This window comes from Symsagittifera roscoffensis, chromosome 9 (genome assembly GCF_963678635.1).
Source record: "Symsagittifera roscoffensis chromosome 9, txSymRosc1.1, whole genome shotgun sequence".
Taxonomy (NCBI): domain Eukaryota; kingdom Metazoa; phylum Xenacoelomorpha; order Acoela; family Convolutidae; genus Symsagittifera; species Symsagittifera roscoffensis.
This window is the reverse complement of record NC_087070.1, coordinates 49,720,260-49,733,976: the sequence shown is the minus strand read 5'-3', so window position 1 is coordinate 49,733,976 and position 13,717 is coordinate 49,720,260.

Sequence of the window (13,717 nt, the reverse complement as noted above, 5' to 3'; positions counted from 1 at the left end):
TTGGATCTCAAGTCAGCCTCAATAGCTCGACTCAGGAGAATGTCGCCTACACCGATAGAGAAACTGGTACCATGGACCAATTTGGTGTGGTGAGGACAATAAGCAATACCACAAAAGTATCAGGCCAGTCAAGAGACTTTGTGAATATGACAAAATCGAAATGCGAACTGGGCAGAGTAGGAATACAGGGCTAAGCACCGCACCGGCGGATCCGGAGGTGGATAGTGAAAAGACGTCGAGGCAGAGAATCAAAATCGAATCTCGACCAGCACCAAGCTACCTAGGATCGACAGGGTGACATTACCACCTATGACGCCATTAGTGGAAAAAGGGGCATCAATTGAAGAAGCCTTGACCAACATAGTGGGCAGTATAGGAGAACAGAATGAACAGATGTCCATAAAAATAAGTAGGCTGGAAAGGGCAGTCCACGTCGAGAGAGAAAGTCTGCGGCAAGAGATCAACCGCAACAGACAAGAAGCTAGCAGAAGCGAAAAACGCTTGAAGGAGAGAACGGATGAACACTTAGCGAAGAACCTGTCGCAATTGACTAGGGAGGCTGAGCAAAGAGAGTTACGATTAAGAGACGACATGGAAAAGTTGAGAATGCAACAAGAACAGACTCTTGGGACTCTTGGCACGAAGATAGATGCGATGATGGAGAGGCGAACTCAGGATATCACTGATAGATTGGATGGGCTTCTAGGCAGCAGGAGTGGATCAAAAAATGGGGAATCGAACTCGGGAGAACCTAGTAGGGAGCCGAGGGTGAACTTCAATGAGCAGCAGAATAGGAGAAGGACATATGGATCCACTAGAGGAAGGGACAGATCATCAGGCTATACCACAGGGGACAATAGACCCCGGGGCTCAAATATAGGAGGAAGTTCAACTGGCAACAGACAGACCTCTAACGAAAGACCAGCGCAAGATACGAAGTTGTCGAGGACCAATGAGCGTAGTGAAAAGTCCAGAAGGGTTTTTAAGAAACCAAGATGCTATAAAGACGAAACGATGGCTGTATTGATACCTGGGTAATTTTAACAATGGACTAGGAAACCAAGGAAACAACTGGTACAAACCAAAGGACGATATGGACAAGAGGCGCTCTTGTGCAAATTGCAGCTCGACGGACTATCATGTGTCAGCATGTCCGACTTACAAACAGGGCTTGAAAGCAATAGGCTTTAGCCTCGAGGATGAAGATGCGTCAGAGGTCGATCATGAAGATTTCATGAGAGGAGTAATTGCGAGATTCGGCCCAAGGTGTTTTGTTTTGTAACTTGGAAGGTCATTTTAAATCGGATTGTCCACAATTCTGGGATGCTGTGGCAGACATCAAGCATCCAAAGCATGAGGAAGCTTTATCAGGAGTGAAAGCCAGCAAGGCTCGCCTGTTGAGTGGAGCGGAGGCGCGCAGAAAAGAAAAACCGCAAGAGCTGGCAACGAAGAAGATGCAGGCGGTAACTGAAGAGATACGTGAACCGGAACCGGTGACTGTAGTGGATGACTTCAAGATAGACGATAGGGCAGCTGCGAGGGGTACTCTAAACAGAGCCCAGCAGGACTTGCTAACGAAGGAGATCGAACAAAAAGTGAAGCTCGAATTGAAGAATTATAAATTTCAGAAAAGGCTGAACGCTTTCGAGGCAACAGAAGTCGAAGAAACGAAAGCACCAAGCAGTTTGAGCATTAAACTAAAGGCAATCTCCGGGAAGACGTTCGGTATGGTGCCACAGGCAATTAAAAAACAATCAATAATCCAGGTAGCGGGAAACCAGGTAATCAGAAATCTGAGTGAACCATCAGAATTCACTTTGATGCATTTGGATACATATGCAGATTATCTGAGACAGGTGGAGCCACGCACTGATTCGAGAGCTGTGCGAGCACTACTAACAACGGGTGGCCCTCGCATGAAGAAACTTCATGGACGCTACCTAGAGGTCTATGGGCCGTATCAAGTGATGCTGAGCGTGGATGGAATCAATATCTACACCAGGACTTATGTGACAACAGATGATGACCAAATGGGGCAGATCTATTTGGGTGAGGAGGAACTCAAAGTCCGTAGGATAGGCCATGACGCCATGATGGCCTATCCAGGGCTTCTGGACACAGGAGCGGTAGTGAGTGTGATGCCGATAAAAACTTGGGAAAGAATGGGCTTCACGAGGGAAGACCTAATTCCAACGAATCTCCGACTGGCCGCCGCCAATCGAGGAGCGATTTACGTAGCCGGAAGAGCACCAATAGCGGTCCTCCGCATGGGAGGACGAGATTTTTGGATGAGCTTCTTGGTGGTAGAGAATTTGGACGACGCCGACCAGTTAATCTTGGGCAGAGATTTTGTCAGAAATTTCGACGCAATGATTGACTTGAACAACGGCCTAATAAGTATTAGAAACCCGGACCGGAAGTATGTTAAGAAACCAGTTAATAGGATAATAACAGATGAAAACAAGGTGCCAATCTTTTTAGACAGAAAGGTAAAACTACAGCCGGGACAAGCCGTAGTAGCAATTTTTAGAACGAGAAACTTAAACTCGTTAAGTGATAGTAAACAGGTTTGTTTGGCACCGAACCCGAATAGTCAAAGTTCAGTGATTTTAGGCCGGAGCTTTCCGGTAACTCAAAACGGACTGTGTGTCAGTGAGTTATTGAACACATTGGACACCACGGTTTCAATTCAGCGTGGAAAGAAGCTTGCGATGCGGACCGACTATGAAGAGACACAAAACTTGAAGAGATATAAGGTGAAAGACTGTCCTTATCATGCCAATAAAGATATAACTTTAAAAAGAATTAATGAATTGAAATCTACTCGTAAGTTTTTCCGATGAGATCCGAAACGGACGACGGCTTATCGAGCTGCTCGAATTTTTGGGAACGCCCCTCGTCATTTGAACTAGAATCTGATAAACCGGTTTTGCCAGAAATGGAACACTTAAAAGGGAAAATAGGCGAGGGAGATTTTGAATCAATGCGGGCGGTTTTAAATCGGAACGCGGATGTATTTTCAAAACATAAGGTGGATATCGGTTGTTGTAACTTCGTCGAACACGAAATCTAACTAGAGGAAGGCGCCGTTCCCCATAGGGAAGGCGCAAGACGAATGACACCACATAAATTGGAATCGTGCCGAGCGGAGATAGAAACGTTGCTCGAATACAACATGATAGAACCCTCGAAATCGCCGTGGGTTTGCGGGGTAGTCATGGCAAAAAGAAAGGGGGGCAGCTTAGGTTCTGTTCCGACTTTCGTTATTTGAACGCGGTTACAATAAAAGACGCGTACCCGATACCGCGAACAGACAAAAGCCTCTCGAAACTTGGTGACGCCAAATTCTTCACCACTCTGGACTTGGGTTTGGCCTTCTGGCAGGTTCAACCCGCGGAAGAAGGACAAAGAGAAGACCGGATTCGCATGTGAATTGGGTTTGTACCAGTGAAAGAGGATGCCCCTCGGCTTGTGCAACGCATCGGCCACTTTTCAAAGACTGATGGCTCAGGCTTTGATCGGAGTGACGAAAAAGTACGGGAACCTTGTGATGTGTTACGCGGATGACGTGGTCATAGCAACACCCACCTTAGAAGACCACATTGATCGGCTCGATGAGGTCTTTGACTGCATGAAGAGAGCAGGTTTGAAATGCAAACCATCGAAATGCGAGATCCTGAGGGATTCAATCAAGTATCTAGGAAGAATGGTGGACAGGCATGGTGTGAGGCCGGACCCGCAAGCAGTAGAGGCTGTGCTGACATGGAAGGCTCCCAGAACGGACACACAAGTCATGAGCTTGCTAGGGTTTGACAATTATTACCGTGAGTTCATAAAAGGATATGCAGACAAGGTGTATCCCATGCAGAAGCTGATGCGCAACAAAGTAAAGAAGTTCGAATGGAGCGATGAAGCTCAAGCTGCCTTCGAGAACATAACGCGGGAAATGTGGAAGCGCCAGTGCTAGGCATGCCTACCGAAAAGGGCATGTATGTTCTTGACACAGACGCATCAGTAGTAGCCATCTCAGGAATACTGCATCACGAGCAGGAATGGAATGGAAGAACCGTTCTCCGTCCCATTGCATATGGCAGTAAGGTGTTAAGTGACATTGAGATGAAATATGGTGAGCCGAAAGCAGAAATGTTTGCAGTAGTCAAATTTGTGGAAAAGTACCGCGAATACTTGGGGAGCGCTCCCTTAAAGTTACGCGTGGCCAACAGAGCGTTATCCTGGTTGAAGACATACTCGATGGATCAGAGTTATATTGGTAGATGGATAGTGAGATTAGATGGCTACCATATGATAATCGAGCACAGGATGCGTGACAAACACCAGAATGCTGACAGCCTCAGCAAGAAGACTGAGTTCTATGAAAGACTGGAACAGAAGCAAGCCAATCAGGCAGAAATCAAGGAAGGGTTCTCGTTTCTGGACAAAGAGACTTACGAAGCGCTTCCCTTGACGAGATGGTTAGATAAGACTGGACATCCAATCCCAGGACATCCTGAGTTAGTTGTAGAGAAAGCAGCCGAGATAAAGGTTCTATCCAAGAAGGACCGGGTGCCCTTGGATGTGTTGCTGCGCTCGAACTTGGTTCAGCAGGAACTCTCTCGCATGAACATCAACAGCCTCTCATTATTGAATAAAACAGTGCAGGTCACACCTTAAGTGATGAGGATGCTGGGTGGATTGTTGGAGAGAGAAGTGATCAGAGATGACCCCGAGTGGGCAGCAGCCATGGCATCACTGACAGTCTGCGAGAAGGTGAAGATCATGCCGTCAAGACGGCAACACAAAGAAAATGAAAGGGATTGTAGGACTATAGTTCAGCAACTAGTGTCCTCGATACCACAAACGTCTTGACAATCACATCATATACCCTTGGATGTGTTGCTGCGCTCGAACCTGGTTCAGCAGGAACTCTCTCGCATGAAAATCAACAGCCTCTCATTATTGAATAAAACAGTGCAGGTCACACCGCAAGTGATGAGGATGCTGGATGGATTGTTGGAGAGAGAAGTGATCAGAGATGACCCCGAGTGGGCAGCAGCCATGGCATCACTGACAGCCTGCGAGAAGGTGAAGATCATGCCGTCAAGACGACAACACAAAGAAAATGAAAGGGATTGTAGGACTATAGTTCAGCAACTAGTGTCCTCGATACCCCAAACGTCTTGACAATCACATCATATACCCTTGGATGTGTTGCTGCGCTCGAACCTGGTTCAGCAGGAACTCTCTCGCATGAAAATCAACAGCCTCTCATTATTGATTAAAACAGTGCAGGTCACACCGCAAGTGATGAGGATGCTGGATCGATTGTTGGAGAGAGAAGTGATCAGAGATGACCCCGAGTGGGCAGCAGCCATGAAATCACTGACAGCCTGCGAGAAGGTGAAGATCATGCCGTCAAGACGACAACACAAAGAAAATGAAAGGGATTGTAGGACTATAGTTCAGCAACTAGTGTCCTCGATACCCCAAAACGTCTTGACAATCACATCAAACAAACGGAAAGAACAGGGGAACGATACGCAAAAGAAAACAGTTACCTTCGAGGACAAGGATAAGGAAGGTGAGAAGGTTGAACGAAACCCGGGGCAAAATTGTTTGTCCGGGGAGACGAACAGCGAGAAGAGCCGCTGAGTTCAGGATCAACACCCGGGACAAGAAAATTTGTCCGGGGAGTCTGATGTAGATGAAAAAGTTGGTTATGGGAAACAGGACATGGAGAATAAAATTTTGTCCGGGGAGTTCAGATGGATGCGAAGAACGCACAGAACTGATCCGGAGGAGGGAACGTGCTCTATCGCAGACTCTTCAATGGATGACATTTCCCGTATTTCAGGAATCGACACCTATTCAGACAGGAGCTCGAGCTCAGGGTTAGACATGTCAGAGCAAGCGATCCACACACTATTAGTGGAAACTCGACCAAGGGATCTGGATAGGGAGGTATATCAAGACCCTGACAGTGATCGCTACCTCATACCAGGTGAAAGAATCTTTGACAACGCAGCAGATGATCTGGAAAAAATAGCAGTATCGAAATGTTCGATAAGCTTGTTGCCGCAAAAAGAGGCAGTCAAGACTGTTCTTCAACCTTTCAAACAAGAAACACAACCATTGGCGAAGATTTGTTGCGTTAAGATGAAAGATGACACGCATCAGCCAGAGGAGATGAATAGTCAGATGAGGGTCATGAAGTACTTGATGGCGAGATACAGACTCTCGGACCTAATAAGAGCACAGAGAAATGACCGCATGACGAGCAACCTGAAATGAAGCTCCGGACAAAGACGATCCGGAGGAAGACAGTTATCGCATTTTGGGACAGTACTTTATGCAGAAAGATGGAAGGTTATATCTGAACAAGGACGGGATCGTGAATTGCAAGAGAAGAGAAGAAGACAAGTTCCTGTAGAAATACAATGCGATAGTGTTGCCGCAACTCTATCAAACAGAACTTTTATTCAGGTCACATGATCAGATGGGCCATCAGGGAATCGACAAACTATACCAGAGGATTCTGAAACGCTTTGAGTGGCCTGGAATGGAAAAGGCATGTGAGAAGTGGTTAACAGCATGTCTGCCATGCCAACAAGTCAAGGGTCCAAGGAAGTTGCGATTTCCCTTGCAGTCGATCGAGTCAACTGAATTTAACGAAGTGGTACAGATTGATCACCAAAAGATATGCATGACAGACAGTGGTTATAATCAAGGCTTAGTCATGATAGATCATTTCACAAAGTATGCAGAGGCCGTGCCCTGCATAACTGCCTCAGCAGAAGAGACTTGCGATCACCTAATCAACACGTGAATAGCAAGACACGGTTGTCCGATGACGTTTCAATCGGATAACGGAACAGCTTTCGTGGGAGAACTTACGAAAGAGCTCATGCGACGTTCGCAGGTGGTTCAGGCCCACTCCACGACATACCATCCCCAGACGAATGGCTTAGTGGAAAGGCAAAATAGAACGTTAGTGTCGATGCTGAGTGTATATTGTTCCAGGTACATGACCGATTGGGACAGATATACTCCACAGGTGATGGGAGCTTACAATAGCACGCAACAATCCACCACCGGAGTTAGTCCACACATTATGCTAACTGGACACGAGAAGTATTTGCCCTTGACTTTCTTTTATCCGGAGTATGAGGGGAAGAAAACATCACCACAAGTCTATGTAAGGGATGTAATTAGACGTCACCAAGAGTTAAACGACTTGTGTAGACGGAAAACTCAGCAGGCACAGGCAAGGCAGAGGAAAACATTCGATAAGAAAGCAACTGGTACAAAAGCGTACTCGGTAGTAGACTATGTATGGGTATTTCAACGTCATACCACCGAAAGGAACGAAAAAGTTCCTAAACAAGTAGAGGGGACCCTTCATGATTACGGAAGTGCACCAGGAGGGACGATTTTATAGACTGAGTACAGGCAGAGCCACTCACTATGAGAACATCAAGCCACACAATCCATCGACAGAGGACTGGTGTATACCTGCAGACATGGAAGAGAGGGATTATCTGATGATGGACCCTGCTTGTGAGGTCAACGAGAAGGGCACCAGGGGAAAAAAAACGATGGAAATGAGGTCGTAGAGGAAGGAACAATTCCACCACTGGACCTATATCCCAACGAAGTCATCGAAGCAGATGAAGAAACCTTACCCTACGCATAGGAGGACTGGCAAGACCCCGAACAAATGGAGGTCCCCAAGAATTTGAAACCGGACCTTCCATTTACGATACAGACTCAACAGAGTGACAGGTCAAGACACACGAAGAAATATAAACCTTACGAAGACAAGATCCGTAGTGGACAGGATAGATCTAAAGAAGATAGTGGAAGAAGTAGTGGGTCAATAAGAAATAACTGTGTCATAGCACATTGACATAGTCGATGATCACGACGAGGAGTGGGTCGATGACCGGTCCAAGACCGAAGTAAAATTCGACGACGAGCAACAGCAGTCATATGAACAAGACTTGTCGAATTTGCGTGTCTTGGAATGGCTGAACGAAATGACGTCGGACCCAAAGGAGACCAGTGTCACCATTCAACATGTAGATCGTGGAAGCATGAAATACGTAAAAACCGAAAGGGATGATCCCTCCTGGGCCATTACTCATTCCGGCTTCCAACCTCAATTGATATCCGGTATGCAATCGACGGGGACGTCGATGGATATTTTGTCCGGGGAGTGGGGGTACGACTTACCCACACTGAAAATTTGTTAATAAAAAAATTAAGAATAGCAAGAGAGACAGGTGATCTAGAAGCAGAAACAGACGAGGACCCTAAGAAACTGGACATAGAGAGGGTAGTTGAGTCATATTTTAGCTTACCAAATGAATACTCAAGTAGCATAACGTTGACAGATGGTGATTTTATACTCACGAATAGAACATGTGCGATAGCGATCACAGCAGACATGAGTTTTAAGACAGCGTAAGCAGCGGATTTTAAGAGAGAATATAAAAACATAGAATTCCTTTGGAAGCAGAGGCCAGGAATAGGAGGCCGGCGGCGTCACAGATACCGGGAAAGTGCTTATGCTTCTTGGTGACGAGGGCGTCGGAGAAGCGGCACTTCGACCCGGAAAATCTAATCTTGTCCTTGACGAGATTGAGAGACTTCCTGGTGGAAAGGGAAATGAAGGAAATCTCGCTTCCAGTGTACGATCCCAATCGAGGACGACTGCATCCACGGTATCTGTGTGCACTGATACACGTAACCTTCTCCGATACTAATATACAAGTATACTTACATAAGAAATATTAATTAAGTATAGGCTGAGTTTAGGTTGCATGCAGGAAGACGTCATACTAAAAGTGTTTTGTGTCTGATATGTGTGTTATGCTATGTCATGTGTTATGTTATTAAGACCCTGGGTAACGAGGAATTAGTGACCATGAATAACCGAATGACAATCTTAGGAATAGATCCGAAGTTTGGACTGTCCATTCTTAGGTCAAATTCCAAAATTTTAGCAACGAATTGATTTTAATAAATTTTAATACAAAATGAATGTAAAGTTGACAATTGTGACATTCGCGACCTCTTTTCTGGATCCTGATTGATCTTTTAATCATTCACTTGATTTCAGTTTGTCAAACTGGTAATACGGCGAACGAGCCTGGATTGGGAAGTTCGAGGACCTACCAACCAGGTGAGATGCCTTTGCCCACCAAGCCTAGGCCTGGATTGAGGAGAATGCATCAAGAAATGAACAACGAGGCTGCCTCGTCTCGTTCACAATTGAGAGCAGCTGTGCCAACAAAGAGGGCGAAAGTAGAGGAAAAGGTTCAGACGAACGAGACTATGCAAGATCTTAATGGGACGACAGAAGAACTGGAGAAGTCCAGAAGGGAGCTGGACGAGATGACCAAGACCATGCTCAGTATCGAAGAAGATAGAGACATGTGGAAGAAATAGTTTGAAGATTGTAACAAGAAGCAGGGTGAAGAAATAGAGCGCTTGAGGCGAGATTACAAGCAGCAATCGGAGCGTCTGGCGTTAACGACAGCCGTGGAAAAAGTAATACCTACCGATGAAACTTTCGACGCCTCGAGAGTTGAGACAGACGACGGAGACGCAACTCCCGGCCACAACCGGTCGAGTGACAATCCCGGACCCGAGTGACACCCTAGATGACCCAGTCGTGGAGCAAACGGTGAGAAAATTGATATAGACAACTTGACGATTGGTCGCTAATAGGAAAGCGCCAGGTTCCGGGCTTTACTGCACCCTACGGAATAATAGATGACACGAGCAGAGTGCAACTGTCCCAACAGATGATGACGAGAACGGGAATTAGTGATACAACGTTACCGACAAAGAGCTCCAAGGTTCCAGGTAGAAAGATACGAGAAGTACCACTGAAGAAAGTGTCCCGAGTGATTGACGTGCAGAAGAACAATCAGTTGAAATTTAGCTTCATGGGAGTTCCGGACACTGATTTGCGAGCCTACTTCAATCAATCAACTTGAAACCCAGCAGTAAACCTGAAGCAACCCCCCCCCCCTTGGGACATCACATCTGATACTGGGTGACAGTCTAGTCAGAGTGCTCCAGAATTTGAAGACCTCCTGGATCACTACGGTGATGGCCTTTGGAGGTGCAACGATAGCCCAGCTATTTCAGATGGTGGAGCTGATGAAACCAGGGAGGATCCCTAACATAATTATCCTAATGGGGACGAATAATTGTCAAGAGGCTCAGATGAGAAAGAGGCACTATGGGAGTCAATGATGGTGTGCCTATTTACTACTCTCTGGGATAAATTCAAGTGCGCGGTGCTGATTGTCTGCACCGACCGTACCAATGAGCACCAAAACGTTGACAGCGACAGGAAGAAGACATAATGAAGGAGTCATCAGGTGGAACAACATCCTGAGAAATCTTGCGAGTCGGAATGCTGGACGGTTGATCCTGATAGACATTGAACAAGAGCTGAGAGCCATGGATCAGGCCAGACTAACCACTGATGGGATCCATTTTGACAGCATTGAAGGACAAGCCTGGTTGAACCGAGTCTTTCAGGAGCGTTTGGATGAAATGGAAGTTGAGCTCTTTGACACGGGAGTGCTGAAGAAGGAGGAAACTGCGAATGAAACGGCGATTTTCCTTTGTGCCCCCTAATTTGGAAAATCGTTTGGGAACGGTCCCAGCCGTGACGACCTATAAGCCGCAAAGCTTTAGCGAGCCGGGGCAAAGGACAGACGTACAAGATTGACTGGAGGAAGCACAGATGAGAAGAACCATCCATCGTAGGCGAAGATTAGGACCTGTCAATACGACTGCGGAGACGACCAGCACCTCTAGATCGGATATAAGGTCAGAAACGACGAGCACCAGTCGAGAGGAGCGAAGCCCAAACAGGAGCTCTTTGATGTGGTCGAGACCCACACCTTCTCCTTGGAATATGTACAAAGAGGATCTGATGAAATTGAACCTTCAGACGATGAGCTTTGCAGCAGATGCCATGATGATGTTGAATGGAGCGAGATTGTCTGTCAATGGACTGTACTCATTAACAGGCTTGGACTGGTTAATAGCCGCTGGCATAAACTTCAGCTCTACAACCACCTTGAGATTTGCCGATTTAGAGGGACTGCCCTCAAACAGTACAATGGGTCTAGTGAAAGCAAGACCATTGCAAGATGTGAAAATGAACCACGATGAAAGAAATTGAGAGTAAAGACCCGGAAGATTGCTGACGACGAGGGCGCCGATAGGACAACATGTAAAGATAATCAGGCAGGTGAAAACAACCCCAGGACTTGTAAAAGAGAAAGCGTACCCGAAACAAGTGAATCAAGAAGGTGATGTTCCGAGATACGGTGGATTGAAGGCGATCAAGAAAGATGAGACAATCTTTGCTGCGTATGACAAGGCAGAAATGAGGAAGGCAAAGATTGTGGTAGTCGCGAGTTCAGACTTCGTGTATACCTCCAAGTCTCTGTTTTGGTCTGATGTTGTAATGTTGGCAGCGGTCGACCTAGACCTAATGCAATCTGTGTCAATGACAATCGGGGTACAACGGCAGACAGAAATGAACCCGATCACAAATGTATTCGCTGGCATCAATGACCATCTACATAGTAGGGGTTTCCTGAGCAGAGTCAGAGAGCCTACGACAGCCGAACCTGCTGTATGGTCAGCTATAAAGGATATCCTCGAATCAATGGGTGAAGTAGTGGACACGCTGAAAGAAGGTGCCTTCACTAAAATTACACCGAGAGCCGTGTTTGCACTGTCTCCGGAATATGCACATCTCCCGGATGGACTGAAGTTCGTGTATGCAATGGTGGCTTTGCTCTTGGAAGGGAAATATGATCTAATCATAAATGCCCCAAACCGCGGAATAGGGATGGAGAATCTGCGGCCACTCAGGGCTGAACTACCTGGTGGGGTCTGAAATCTCGAATGCGATGCGAGGATTTAAGAACCATTCACTACACATGTTGGTGTTAGACGAAGTGCTGGGTTTGGAACTGTCCAACTTCAGTCGACAACCCAAACTGAAGCCGAGAATTAACGATGACCATCCAGTAATCATAGCGATGTCAAACGATTTATGGTTCCGAGGAATGGAAGTAAATGAGGAAGGAGAGAGAAAGAACAACTCGTAGGAGACTAGAGCTCATCTGGAGCCATTTGTTTTTAGAACGAAACCAGAGGCTAACTAGTGGCTGCACTTAACCCCTAGGATAGCAGCTTTGGGTGCAGATGCTTTCGAAGATCAGGAAGATCCATGCTTATTTTGTGAAGGAGGTAAACCTGGCCGAAAATGCTGAAGAGAAATGAGCCGAGTTCGTGAACAGAGTGTGCCAAGTAACCCTGGTGAATTTCTGGACACAGAATGTGAAGGGAGAAGAAGGCTTTGAACGAACTGACAGGTTGTTGGAAGGGCCAGGAGCCGGATGGACAGCGTCCTTCTTGGCGAAAATATACCCTTCACTTTCTCGATACCTGATAAAATAATTCCTCCAAGTAGTAGTAGAAGTATCAATTGTTGAATTACTAGCTCTATTTGTGACGTTTGGAGCGGAAATTTTGTGAAAGGACCAGCGATACTGCTCACTGAAGGAGTACAGAATTTGCGATTGGATGGACTTCTAACGTTGATTGCGATAACGCATGGAAACATGGGAGGGTTGGTGAATTTGACACGCTACCCGGAGCAGAGGAGAGAGAACGTGAGGATGTTCGACACGAAACGATCTAAGGATTCTTGGAACAAGATAAGAGATTTGCGACTTACTCTTATCCAGTACCTCCTGCAGCAGAATCGCTTTAAAACAGGAGAGGATGAAGCGATTGAGAGGGAGGAAGACGTGCGACGTCATGCTGGGGGCATGCCCCTACTAACTGATCTGAGCTTAGCTATGAGGACGGATCCCTTAGCATTGATCAGAGGGGCCACGGAGTTTTTGACAGTGATCTATGGACCAGCAGTCACGTTTGCGTTCACTGATGTTAAGGTGGAAGCGTACAGGAGGTCGGTGCTGCACCTGAACCTCATATCAGCAGTGGACGGGAGTGTGCTGAACTGGCGTGAGCAGCATGTTTTGCGAGAGCTCATGAGTGAAGACCTATTGTTTGCAAAGATATCGGAGCCAGAGATGACGGTCGTCAACTTTGATGATCATTTCCGTGATCGAATGGGAGAAGTGGACAGGGGACACTTGAAGTTTTCCCTAAACTCTGGAATCTAAGACCCCATGACAAAACAAACGGAGAGATCACAAGAATTCCTCGACTGACTGCAGCATATCACAAGGTGAGAGAAGAGACGAAGGGTTGGGGCGATTATAAAAAATTGCCGGAGGGAATCCCTGAATTCCCTGATAAGAAAAATGTTGCTCGGAGCAGTCTCCGCAGTGCAAACTCCTAGGTTGAGAGGAGCTTTTGAGACCAATGAAAGGAGGATGGCGAAATTCTTGGAATTGGTGGACCCGTGTTTTGTGGGCAGAAATGCCGCAGTGCTGCAGTATACGCAGTTTGCTTACACGGATGAAGCAACGAGAAGACGAATGAGCAATGAAGCGACTCTAAAGCCTGGGAGGTTTGATGAGGAATGGGCGAAACTGAATCTAGCGGCTATGGTGATGAGAGGCCAGGCTGAATTACCAGAAGCCTCCCTAATCGTAATGAGCGTAAAGCCAGGGTTAACGGTGGGAGGAACCCTACAGACCAGAAC